The sequence below is a fragment of the Petaurus breviceps genome, unplaced genomic scaffold, assembly GCF_028583685.1.
Source record: "Petaurus breviceps papuanus isolate PSGF00001 unplaced genomic scaffold, PetGlider_PUasm1.0 177, whole genome shotgun sequence".
In the NCBI taxonomy this organism is placed as follows: domain Eukaryota; kingdom Metazoa; phylum Chordata; class Mammalia; order Diprotodontia; family Petauridae; genus Petaurus; species Petaurus breviceps.
Window position 1 is genome coordinate 3920132 of NW_027185776.1, and position 10723 is coordinate 3930854.

A 10723-nucleotide genomic window follows, 5' to 3' on the forward strand; every position below is an offset into this window, starting at 1 on the left:
AGCTGCCTCCCAAATACTGACTGTTACTGTATGCGGCTGAGGAGGGACCCGGCGGCGGGCTAATCTTGTTATGCAGGTTATACACCACCAACCTTTGGAGAAGCAGCCAGCGTCTAGGAGTGTTTAGGCGCAGTTTAGCGGCACTTGAGTAGTCTGAATGAATATCAACTCCTTCGAGCTGGGGGACTTCTCCGGCCAATCAGGAGCCACTCTGCAAATACAAAGACTCCCAATCAGGCGTCGGGCCCCCTGTTCCCACATTCTTTGCCATCACAAATTGTTGCTATGGGGACCATCACAAAAAAGACAGCTAATAAAATACCATCATTTCCCGGCAAATTTCTGCCCCCTCATTCTCCCCCTCCCCGTCCTTTACCCCCCCCCCCACACTTTTCCTTCCCTCCATCCTTTCTGTGTTGGGGGGCATAGGGAGGGTTGAGGGCGGGGAGCGGGGAGGGCGGTTATCAAGCGCCCTGGACGCGGGCTCTGCTGATGGGGAGTGAGTGGAGAAGAGAAACTTGAAACTCTGTATTGAAGACAGCTCAGAGAGGCCTGGAGACGTGGGCGGCCATGCTCCAGTGCCGCGGGACAAGTTAGGGAGGGGGTAAGCTGATGAGGCTGTCTACTTTTAAGAGAGGCAGAGGCGATGCTCTCCAACCTCGGCACTGACACTTGGTAGTTGTGTGATCCTGGGCAAGTCACTACATCTCGCTGTGTATTTCAGTTTCCGCATTTGTAAACTAGGGGTAATAATATGGGGATAATAACACATACTTCACTGGGTTATTGCAATGGTTAAGTGAGATAACATGGGTAAAGTGAAGGCTACACAAATGCTAGCTATTATTATTATAATTCTTATAAGTGATCCTGGGCAGTCACCTCATCTTTCTGCTATCCAACTTCTTTATCTCCAAACTGAGGCTAGGTAACTCTTGGGCAAATAATTTCGCTTATTTGTGCCTCAGTTTCCTCTTCTGTAACATGGGGTTAATGAGTGTGTCTTGCCTGTTTTTTTTTTTTTCATCTTTCTCAGTGCCTCTACACATTTAATAAATATTTGTTGAATTGAATTTGATGTTGAACCTGGGCAAGTCACTTCGAGGACCCCTTGGGTGCTTTATCTTGGGGATATTGGTTATTGTTAAGAAAGTGCTTTGGAAACCTCGACGCAATCCAGAAATGTTATCGTTATTATTATTAAAAGCTCTCCTCCATCTTTTTTTTTTTTTTTTTAAAGATGATGTGTGGGGGAGGGAAGAAGAGGAGGAATGATGTCAGAAGAGTTAGGTAAGGAAGGACCCGACGCTCTAAAGAGTTGCGGGGATAGATATCCATGGAAAGCCGGCCTGAGCGTTGAAGAATCTTGTCTTTTATGTTTGCCCCCTCAATTGAGGCGCACAAAGGCTGAATTACCCATTCAAACTGGCCGGACAAAGGGATGGAGTTGGATAGCCCTCTTGCATTTGTAGTCAAACAGTTAGAGACTTAAATCGAGTCGTCATGATGGAGAAAGAGTTAGACAAAGCCCATAGAATTACCATCAGCAAACATTTTCCTGTGTCATATTAGCGAGTCGCCATGGCTCCCCCTGGCCCGCAGACAATAGCACAAGTTTGCACACTTGGTCACTATCACCCTGCCAACGCTGGCGAGGAGCAAAAACAGGGCGATCTTTGAGGGAGCGAGCATGCCCACTGCGGGGCCTGGACCGTGAGGGCGAAGAAAAGCGTGTGAAATGCTAATTGAGCTGCTTCCTTTATTAACCCGGAGCTCTGGGAGGGAGGCTTCCCCCGCGGCTGTGGCCTCCTCCTCCTTGTCCCCCTCCTGGTCCTCTCCCCGGCTGTCCGAAGCCGGTGGCAATAACTCAATAGCCCGGGAACCCAGGCATCTCACCAAGCGCCCGCCCTCTGGGAAGGGAGAGATCCTGACCCGGTAAATTTCAGAAATGCCGGCCATTCCAGTAGGTGGCTCATCCCCACACGCAAGTGAGGCAGGTGGAAATGATGGAGGCAGGGGACTCCCAACTGGTTTCACATGGCTCCTTTCTCTGACCTTATAGGCATACTCTTTTCAGGTCATGATGACTGATCTCAGTAAAGAGAGGGATTCCCTTCTGCTCTGAGCTGTGTGAATTTGGTAGTCACTTCCTTTTTTGAGACTCAGTTTCTCCATCTGAAAAATGAGAGAGTTGGATTAGATAGACCTCTGAGGTCTATCTGGGGTCCATGAACTTAAAATAAAATGTGTAACTATTTCAACATATTTTATTTCCTAATAGTAATTTGAGGGTAGGGTTATGGGTTGCATGATTGCTAAGGTTCCTTCCAGTTCTAAAATATGTTGTTCTGTGTTCTAATATTTCATGCCCTATGGTCTCTTCTTGCTTCCACATTCTATGTTCTAACAAATGCTTTCCACCTGCAGCATCCTATGAACCTCCAGTTCCTTTAAATTCAAAAGGAAACATCTTTAGGTCAATTAGTTATTGATAGCCAATAGGAGTGAGACTTGGGGGTCCCTTTCCCCTTCACTTCAGTAAGGGAACATGAGGATGGAAGACTGTCAATAGTACCTAGTAATTTAGAAGGAAAAAATGAAAACAGATGAAGTTGACTCTTCAGACAAAGGTCAGTGAAATCTCCTCTGAAGTGTGAGTCTTTCCAGGTGGGAACCTTTACTGTTAATCATTGCAGAAGTAGTAATATTTTTGAGAGATTAAAGTAGCAATGTGGTACTGTAAAATGGAAAGTCTACTGGATTTGGAGAAAGAGGAAAGGTGTTTAAATACTGCCTTTGCAACTTTCTAAAAGTGACCTTGATCAAATCATCTAAATTACTTTATCTATACCGTTATAGGGGTTGCATTAGGTCACGTATAGGTTTCCTTCCAGTTCTGAATCTATGATCCTAAGATGATGAGGGGGTTCTTGATCTGAGGTACATGAACTTTTAAAATTGATAATTGTATTTTAGGGTCGCCAGTCTTAGTTCAGTTTTTAGCTGTAATAGCTTAAAATTGCACTAAGACTTTGGGACACCCTACATGACTAACTAGCTTTCTTTGTAATCCTATGTAATTTTATGCATTTAAAAATAATATTAAAGAGGGTTTCATAGGCTTCTTCAGATTGCCAAAGGGATCCAATGCAAAAAAAGGTTAGGAATCTCTGATCTAATGGAATGTTTAAATATTGTTAGTCATTATCCCCAGACAAACCAACAGGCCTTTGTTAAATGACTGTCATATTCTAAACACTGTCTTAGATGTGGGGATGCAAAGATGAAAATTAAGCTCTCCTTGTGCTTAAGGGTAAGACCCTCTTTGGATCTAGTCTGTTTTGAATATAGTGATGTACAACCCAAATATTTTTAGAACAACATTTTCATCACAGAGGGATGATTTGATATGCAAGAAAGGGAAGTAGACTAGGAATGAAAAGACCATTAGAAAGTTATAGGTTTGCTGTTTATAAACTCATAGAATATTAGAACTGGAGTCCAAAACTTTGTGACCTTGTGCTGTATTCACTTTGAATCTCAATGTCCTTAATATGTAAAATGAAGACAATAACATTTTAGATACAGAATAATGTCAGAGCTGGAAGGAACGTTAGAGACCATCTACTCCAACTGTTTCATTTTATAGATGAGTACACTGAGGCCTGGAGATGTTGAGTTGCCTAGGATCACACAGCTAAGTAAGTGGCAGATTGATGCCTTAAACCTAGAACTCCTGACTCTTTGTCTAATGTCCTATCTAATACATTTCTGTGTTGAAAAGTGCTGCTTAAGGAATCTTTATTTGGTTGTGGTATTTCCAAAGCAGCTAGGGGTAGCTAGATGGCACAGTGGATAGAGCCAGGCCTGGAATCTGGAAGACTCATCTTCCTGATTTCAAATGTGACCTCAGACATTTGCTGGCTGTGTGAACCTGTTTGCCTCAGTTTCCTCATCTGTAAAATGAGCTAGAGAAGGAAATGACTAATCATTCCAGTATCTTTGCCAAGAAAACCCCAAATGGAGTCACAGAGTTGAACATACCTGAAACTGAACAACAATGAAACAAAGGTTTTCCTACTACATCACAACCAACAAGGTCCTTGTGAGGATAAAATAAATATATACATCCAATAAACTTTCATTAAATATTAATTTTGCACATCACACTGGACAAGAGAGAGGGAATACAAAGATGAAAAACAACACAGTGAAAGCCAGCCATCATGGGATGCTGAGGCTGGCGGATTGCTTGTGTTTGGGAGTTCCAAGCTTCAATCTACCTACATCAGGACCTTCACTAAGTCTTGCACCAATATATGGTGAGCCCTTGGGAGTAGAAAACCACCAAGCTGCCTTTGGGGGATGAACTGGCTTAGGTCAGAAAAATTTAAATTTTTTTTAAAAGATTCAAAGGATTTAAAATATAATAAGGTAGATCGATATCTACACAATTTAGTGTGATAGAAAGTAGCTTACAATGGGGGCAAAGGAGGGCTCTAGGCAATGTGATATGACACTGATGAGAAGAGGGAGAGAACTTTCAGGAGGTGGTTGGGGAAATTAAGGACAACTTTATAGAAGAGAGAGCACCAAATTTGGGCATTTAAAGGAGGGAAAAATTTCAACAGGGAAAGATGCAGGAAGAATATATTTCAGACATGGAGGACAGACCACAAATACATGGAGAGACAAAAGGACAAGACAAAATTAGAGCATGAATAGTCTGACTACAGTTTAAAATGTAAGAATGAACAATCTATAAAATTAGATAAGAAAGGGAGGTTGTAACCTTAATTTCAGGTTGAGGAATTACTGTTAGTGCTATGTAACCATGAAGCAATATATGGATGAGGTGCCATGCCTGGAGTCATGCCTGAGTTCAAATCCAGTCTTGGACACTTGCTAGCTGTGTGACCCTGGACAAGTCACTTAACCCTGTTTGCCTCAGTTTTCTTATCTGTAAAATGAGCCGGAGAAGGAAATGGCAAACCACTTCAGTTTCTTGGCTAAGAAAACCCCAAATGGGGTCACAGGGAGTTGGACATGATTGAACAACAACTTCAATACGATGGCAATTCCCTACTCAAGTATTTGATGTGGCTTCCTTTTTCCTGTTTTGTCAATTCCACATTCTATGGTCTTGCATCAAAATCTCTTTATCATCTGGTCATGATTTCCCTTTCCAGTTCTACAAAGAGTACTGGATTTAAGAGTCAGGACAGCTGGTTTTGAATCTCTGCTCTGCTACTTAGTACTTGACTGACCTTGGACAAGTAATTTAACTTCTCTGGGCCATAGTTTTCTCATTTGTGAAATGAGGAGGTTGGACTAACTAACCCATCTCTAAGCCAAAGTTCTATTCAGATTATACTAGAACCTATGATCCATCTCTCTGACAGAACCCAGTCCTCTAAGTCAGCCTCATTCTTTTTGCTGTCTCCATATCATGCCATTTTCATGTCCACCTCTGTCTTTTGGTCCATCCTTTCCCCTTTCCCTGGAATGTCTTCTTAGAAGATACAAATGCTTCCTGACCCACTTTCAGTGCTACCTCCTCTGGGAAATGTTCTCCTCCAGATCACTGCTCTCCCCTTTCTCTGAACTTATAGGCTACTGTGGAATGAACACAAGCTCTGGAGTTAGGCAGCTGGCATTCAGATCTTATATCTGGCCCTTACTGTGTCACCTTGGACAAGTCAATTTCTCCTAGCTGAGCTCCAATTTCTTCATTTATAAAAGAAAAGGTTATGCTGTTGTGTCTGATTTCATCATGATCCCATTTGGGATTTTCTTGGTAAAGACATTGGAGTGGTTTGCCATTTTCTTCTCTAGTTCATTTTTACAGATGAAGAAACCAAGGCAAACAGGGTGAAGTGACTTGCCCAGGGTCATCCAGCTAGTGAGTGTCCGAGGCCAGATTTGAACTTAGGAAGATGAGTCTTCTTGACTTCAGGCCTGATACTCTATTCACTGTGCCAACTAGCTGCCCAAGGGTTATTATTATGCCTATTTAACAGGTTTATTGGGACCATCGCATAAAATCATGTATGTAAGTCTGAAATTGTAATTTAGTATCCCCTAATTCAGCATTTGACTTTATACTCTCGTACTGGTTTCTACTTATTTCTTTCGTATTAGTCTTATCTCCCTGGATTTGTTGTAAATTCCCTGGGCATGCTTTATCCTTTTTATACTTCCCTACTCTGGGTTTCGGTTTCTTCCTTTGTAAACAGCACAAGCTCATGCTTCATAGGAAGGAAGTAAAAAAAGATTTATTAAGTACCTACTATGTGTCAGGCTCTGTGCTAAGTACGTTCCAAATATTTTCTCATTTAATACTCATGACCCCAGGAAGTAAGTGATATCAGTGTCCACATTTTACAAGTCAAAAAAACTGGGGAAGACAGAGGTTAAGTGACTTTAAGGGACTTGACCGGCATAAAATAGTAAGTATCTGAGGCCAGATTTGAACTCTGACTCCAGGCCCAGCAATCTATCAACTATGCCACTTAGCTGCCTATGGTCATAAGATCATAGATCTAGAGGCAAAAGAAACCTTCTATGTCATCTTTTCCAATACCCTCATTTTATAATTGAGGAAAGCAAGACAGATTAAATGACTTGTCCAAAGTATTTAGTGACAGAGTGAAGACTTGAACCCAGGACCTGGGACTCCAAATCTAGCACTATTTCTACTGTTATTTGCTTGTACTTATTTTTTGCTTCCTCGTATAATACTTTTAGATTTACAAGACACTTTTTAAAAACCACAAATCAGTGTGGTGTTCTAAACCTTACCATTGCTGCTTTTAGGATGAAGACTTACCTAGGGTCACACAGCTAGTAAGTAATGGAGCTGGAACCAGAACAAAAGCCAAAAGCAAAGTCTCTGGATTCCTAGTTCCATGTTCTTTAAGTTAGACCACAACAGCCTTGTTGCATTTATTAGGTAACATGACCGTTTCCATAAGAGAAATATAAAGTGTTATCGGAGTAGAGTAAATCATAGACTTAGAACTGGAAGGAGTTTTATGGATAAGGAAACTGAGGCCAAATGAAGTTAAATGACTTGCCCAAGGTCACACAGGTTGTAGGGAGGGATCATTTCTGACTTATAGAAGGATAGTAAGGGAAAGCTTCCTGAAGGTCGTAGTGTTTCAGCTGAACCTTGAAGGAGGGCTAGGATATTTGGAAGGAGCAGCATGAGCAGGGATGGAGAGGCAAGGCAGGGCAGAGTGTGTTCATGGATGGTGAGTAATCCTATTTGGTTGGACAATAGAGGAGAACACTGTGAAATAACCACTAAATCTGATGACCCTTTCTCAGTCCTCAGCCTTGACCTCTGTGCACCCTTCGACCCTGTGGTCTAGCCCCTCTTCCTGGTTTATCTTTCCTTTGGATTTCGAGACACCTCCCTTAGGGTTCTTCTCTCACCTGCCAGATTTCTCCTCATTCTGTTTAGCTGGATTACTTTCTATCTACAGTCCTCTGGGCACGAGTCCTAAGAAGAGTCTGTCCTGAATTCCATGTTTCTGCTCTGTCTCCCTCTCTCCCTCTCCCCCCTCTCTCCCCTCCTCTTCCTGGGTGATCTCACCTATTCCCTATTAGATTATCATAAATGAATCCATAAATTAAACTATAATAAAGTTTCCCCTAAATTCCAGTTCCTTGTTCTCAGTTGCCTGCTTTTGAATGTCCCTTTGGTATTTCATTTGTTGTCGTTGAGTTATTTCAGTCATTTCTGACTCTTCTTGACCCCATTTGGGGTTTTCTTGCCAAAGATACTGGAAGGGTTTGCCATTTCATTCTCCAGCTTGTTTTACAGATGAAGAAACTGAGGCAAGCAGGGTTAAGTGACTTGCCCAGGGTCACACTGCTAGTAAGTATCCGAGGCCATATTTGAACTCAGGTCTTCCTGACTCCAGCCCATTGCTCTATCCATGTGCCACCTATCTGCCCCATCCATTGTGCCACCTAGCCACCCCATTGGCATTTCATAGGATCATAGAATTTTGCAGTTGAAAGGGACACCAGAAGCCATCTAGTTCAACTTTGACCAAAAAAAAAATCCCTCTAAAACATTGCCAGTGGGTAGACATCACTTGAAACCCCTTGTGAAGAATTTCTTCCGAGGTTGTCTGTTACCAGCCTGATTTCACCTTTGGATAGCTCTAATTATTAGGAAGTTTTTCTTTGCATTAAGCCATAGTCGCTTCTCTGCAGCTTGCATTCAGTAATTGTAATTCTGTCCTCTGGGACCAAGCATGACAAATCTAATCTCTTCCATATGATAATTCTTCAAATACTATTTGTATTTATTTGAAGATCACCACTCAATCTTTTCTTCTCCAGGGTAAATATTCCCAGTTCCTTCAAACCAATCCTCACATCATCTGGACTTGGGGTTCCTCACCATCCTAAGTGCTTCACTTTAGGCATTTTCCATGCTAGCAATGTCCTTCCTAAAATATAATGCTAAGAACTGAAAGCAATACTACATTGGGTTTGACCTGGGCAGAGTATAGTGGGATGGTGATCTCTCTAATTCTCAGCCTTTTTTAAGAGGAGGAGTATAGAAACATATTTTAGTAATTAAAAATGAGTTCTGCTATTGACTTACATTGATGTACAAATAGTTTTTCAGATGAACTGCTTTCTAGCTGTCCAATGACCACCTTGTACTCATGCAGTTGATTTTTTTCCTTTTCCTTTTTGTTTTTTGGAGGGGAGAAGGTAGGGCAATTGGGGTTAAGGGACTTGCTCAAAGTCGCATGGCTAGTTTTGTGTTAAGTGTCTGAGGCCGGGTTTGAATTCAGGTCCTCCTGAATCCAGGGGCGGTGCTCTATTCACTGCGCCACCTAGCCGCCCCATGAAGTTGATTTTTTTGAACTCAAGTGTGAGACTTATACATTAATCCCTATTAGACTGTATCCTAGTGAATTTGGTCCAGTGTTCTAGACTTTCAAATTCTGTATGTCCAAATTGGAATTCCTTATTTTACCTATAAACCCACCACTCCATCAGACTCTCCTGTTTTTGTTGAGGGGGCCTCATCTTCCCAGTCATTTTGGTTTGCAAACTTGGAATCATCCAAGCAGCTTTGTGGATAGAGCTCTAGGCCTACAGTCAGGAAGATCTGAGTTCAAATCTGGCCTCAAACACATACTAGTTGTGTGAACCTGAGTAAATCGCTGAAACCTCTGTTTGCCTCAATTTCCTCATCTGTAAAATGGGGACAAAAATAGCTATTATTTCCCGGCATTGTTGTGAGGATCAAATGAGATAATAATTGTAAATTACTTAACACAGTGTCTGACTTATAGTAAGCACTATATAAATGTTAGTTTATTATTATCATCATTATCTTGACTCTTCCATCTGTCTCACACCCTCTCCCATCTAATTAGTAGTCAAGTCTAATTGATTCTGCTTCTACACCATTCATATCTGTCCCTTTCTCTCCACTCATATGATCTCTACCACAGTTTAACATCCTTTGTTTGAGCACTTAAATAGTTTCCCAATTAGTCTCCATCTCCAGTCCCTCCCCTTTCCAATCCAGCCTCCAGACAGCTGCCAAAATAGTTTTCCTAAGGGACAAACCTGACCATGTCATTTCTTTGCTCAATGGCTACCCATTGCTTTGGGGGTGGGGGAGCGACCACTTTCATCCTGGTATTTAAAGTTCTTTGACATCTGACTCCAAACTACCCTAACAACCTAATTTCATATTTCTCCTATTGGTGTACCTGATCTCTTGGCTATACTGGAGTTTTGCAAATTTGACATCAATTCCTTTCCTCTCACCCCCATGATATTCTAGACTGTCCTACATGTCTGTAAAGAATGCCCAGCTTGTGCCTTCCATTCAGAATTATCTTCCTTCAAAGCTTAGCTTTGGTGATACTTTCTTTCTCATGCCCCCCAATTGTTACTGCTTTCTCCCTGTTCAAATTTTGTTGCATTTATTTATTTATTAATATTCATACTGTTTCCCCCTGTAGCAGCAAGCACCCCAAGCGTCCTCAGGGTTTGCTGCCAATACAGGTTCTTGGATCTGCTTTGATAAAGGAAAGCAACTCAAAATGGGTTAACAAGCTTACTTTAATCAGTCAGACATATATCGTTTACGTTGTTCAGGGGAAAAGGTCAGCACCCCAAACTTCAAAGTACACAGACAGAATTATCAAGACAGAAACAGATCTAGTAGACAGATTTCAAACTGTCCAACCATTACATCCATACCCAGTCAACATCTGGGTTTCAACATCTGGGTTTTTTCAAAGCTGGGGGGCTCAGGACAACGGCTTCCCAGAATCCACATCAAATCACAGAACACTTCTCAAAGTGAGCCCCAAAACAAAGCCTCAAATCAGGCTTTATATACCCTTCTCCTGGCTCAGAGAATGTAACAACCTTATTGACCCACTGGCCAATCAAGAAGTATCTACTGAAAAACAAGCCTCCCACTCCAGGCTCCAGGTGCACTTTAGCCTAGGGGCAGGGAAGATCTTAAAAATTTACATTCCCATTACACCCCCCTGGTGGAATATAAGTTTCTTGAGGATAGAGACTGTTTTATTTCTATCTTTGTATCCCCACTATATAGCATAGTGTATTGTACTTATAGATGCTTAGCAAATAGTAATTGAATTTTATCCAATAGACTTGATCTGGAACAAAGGTAGAAAAATAGGCTGGAATCAGATGGTGAATGGTA

General features: G+C 41.8%; 1 protein-coding gene across 1 annotated transcript in view; it reads right to left on the reverse strand.

Annotated features, from left to right (window-relative positions):
* Nucleotides 1-192, reverse strand: part of FAM181A (family with sequence similarity 181 member A) — a 2486-nt gene extending 2294 nt beyond the window's left edge. Inside the window, exon 1 of the mRNA XM_069086059.1 lies at nt 93-192. The gene's annotated coding sequence lies outside the window, so the exon portion shown is untranslated. The remainder of the gene's footprint in view (nt 1-92) is intronic.
* Nucleotides 193-10723: the final 10531 nt, after the last annotated feature.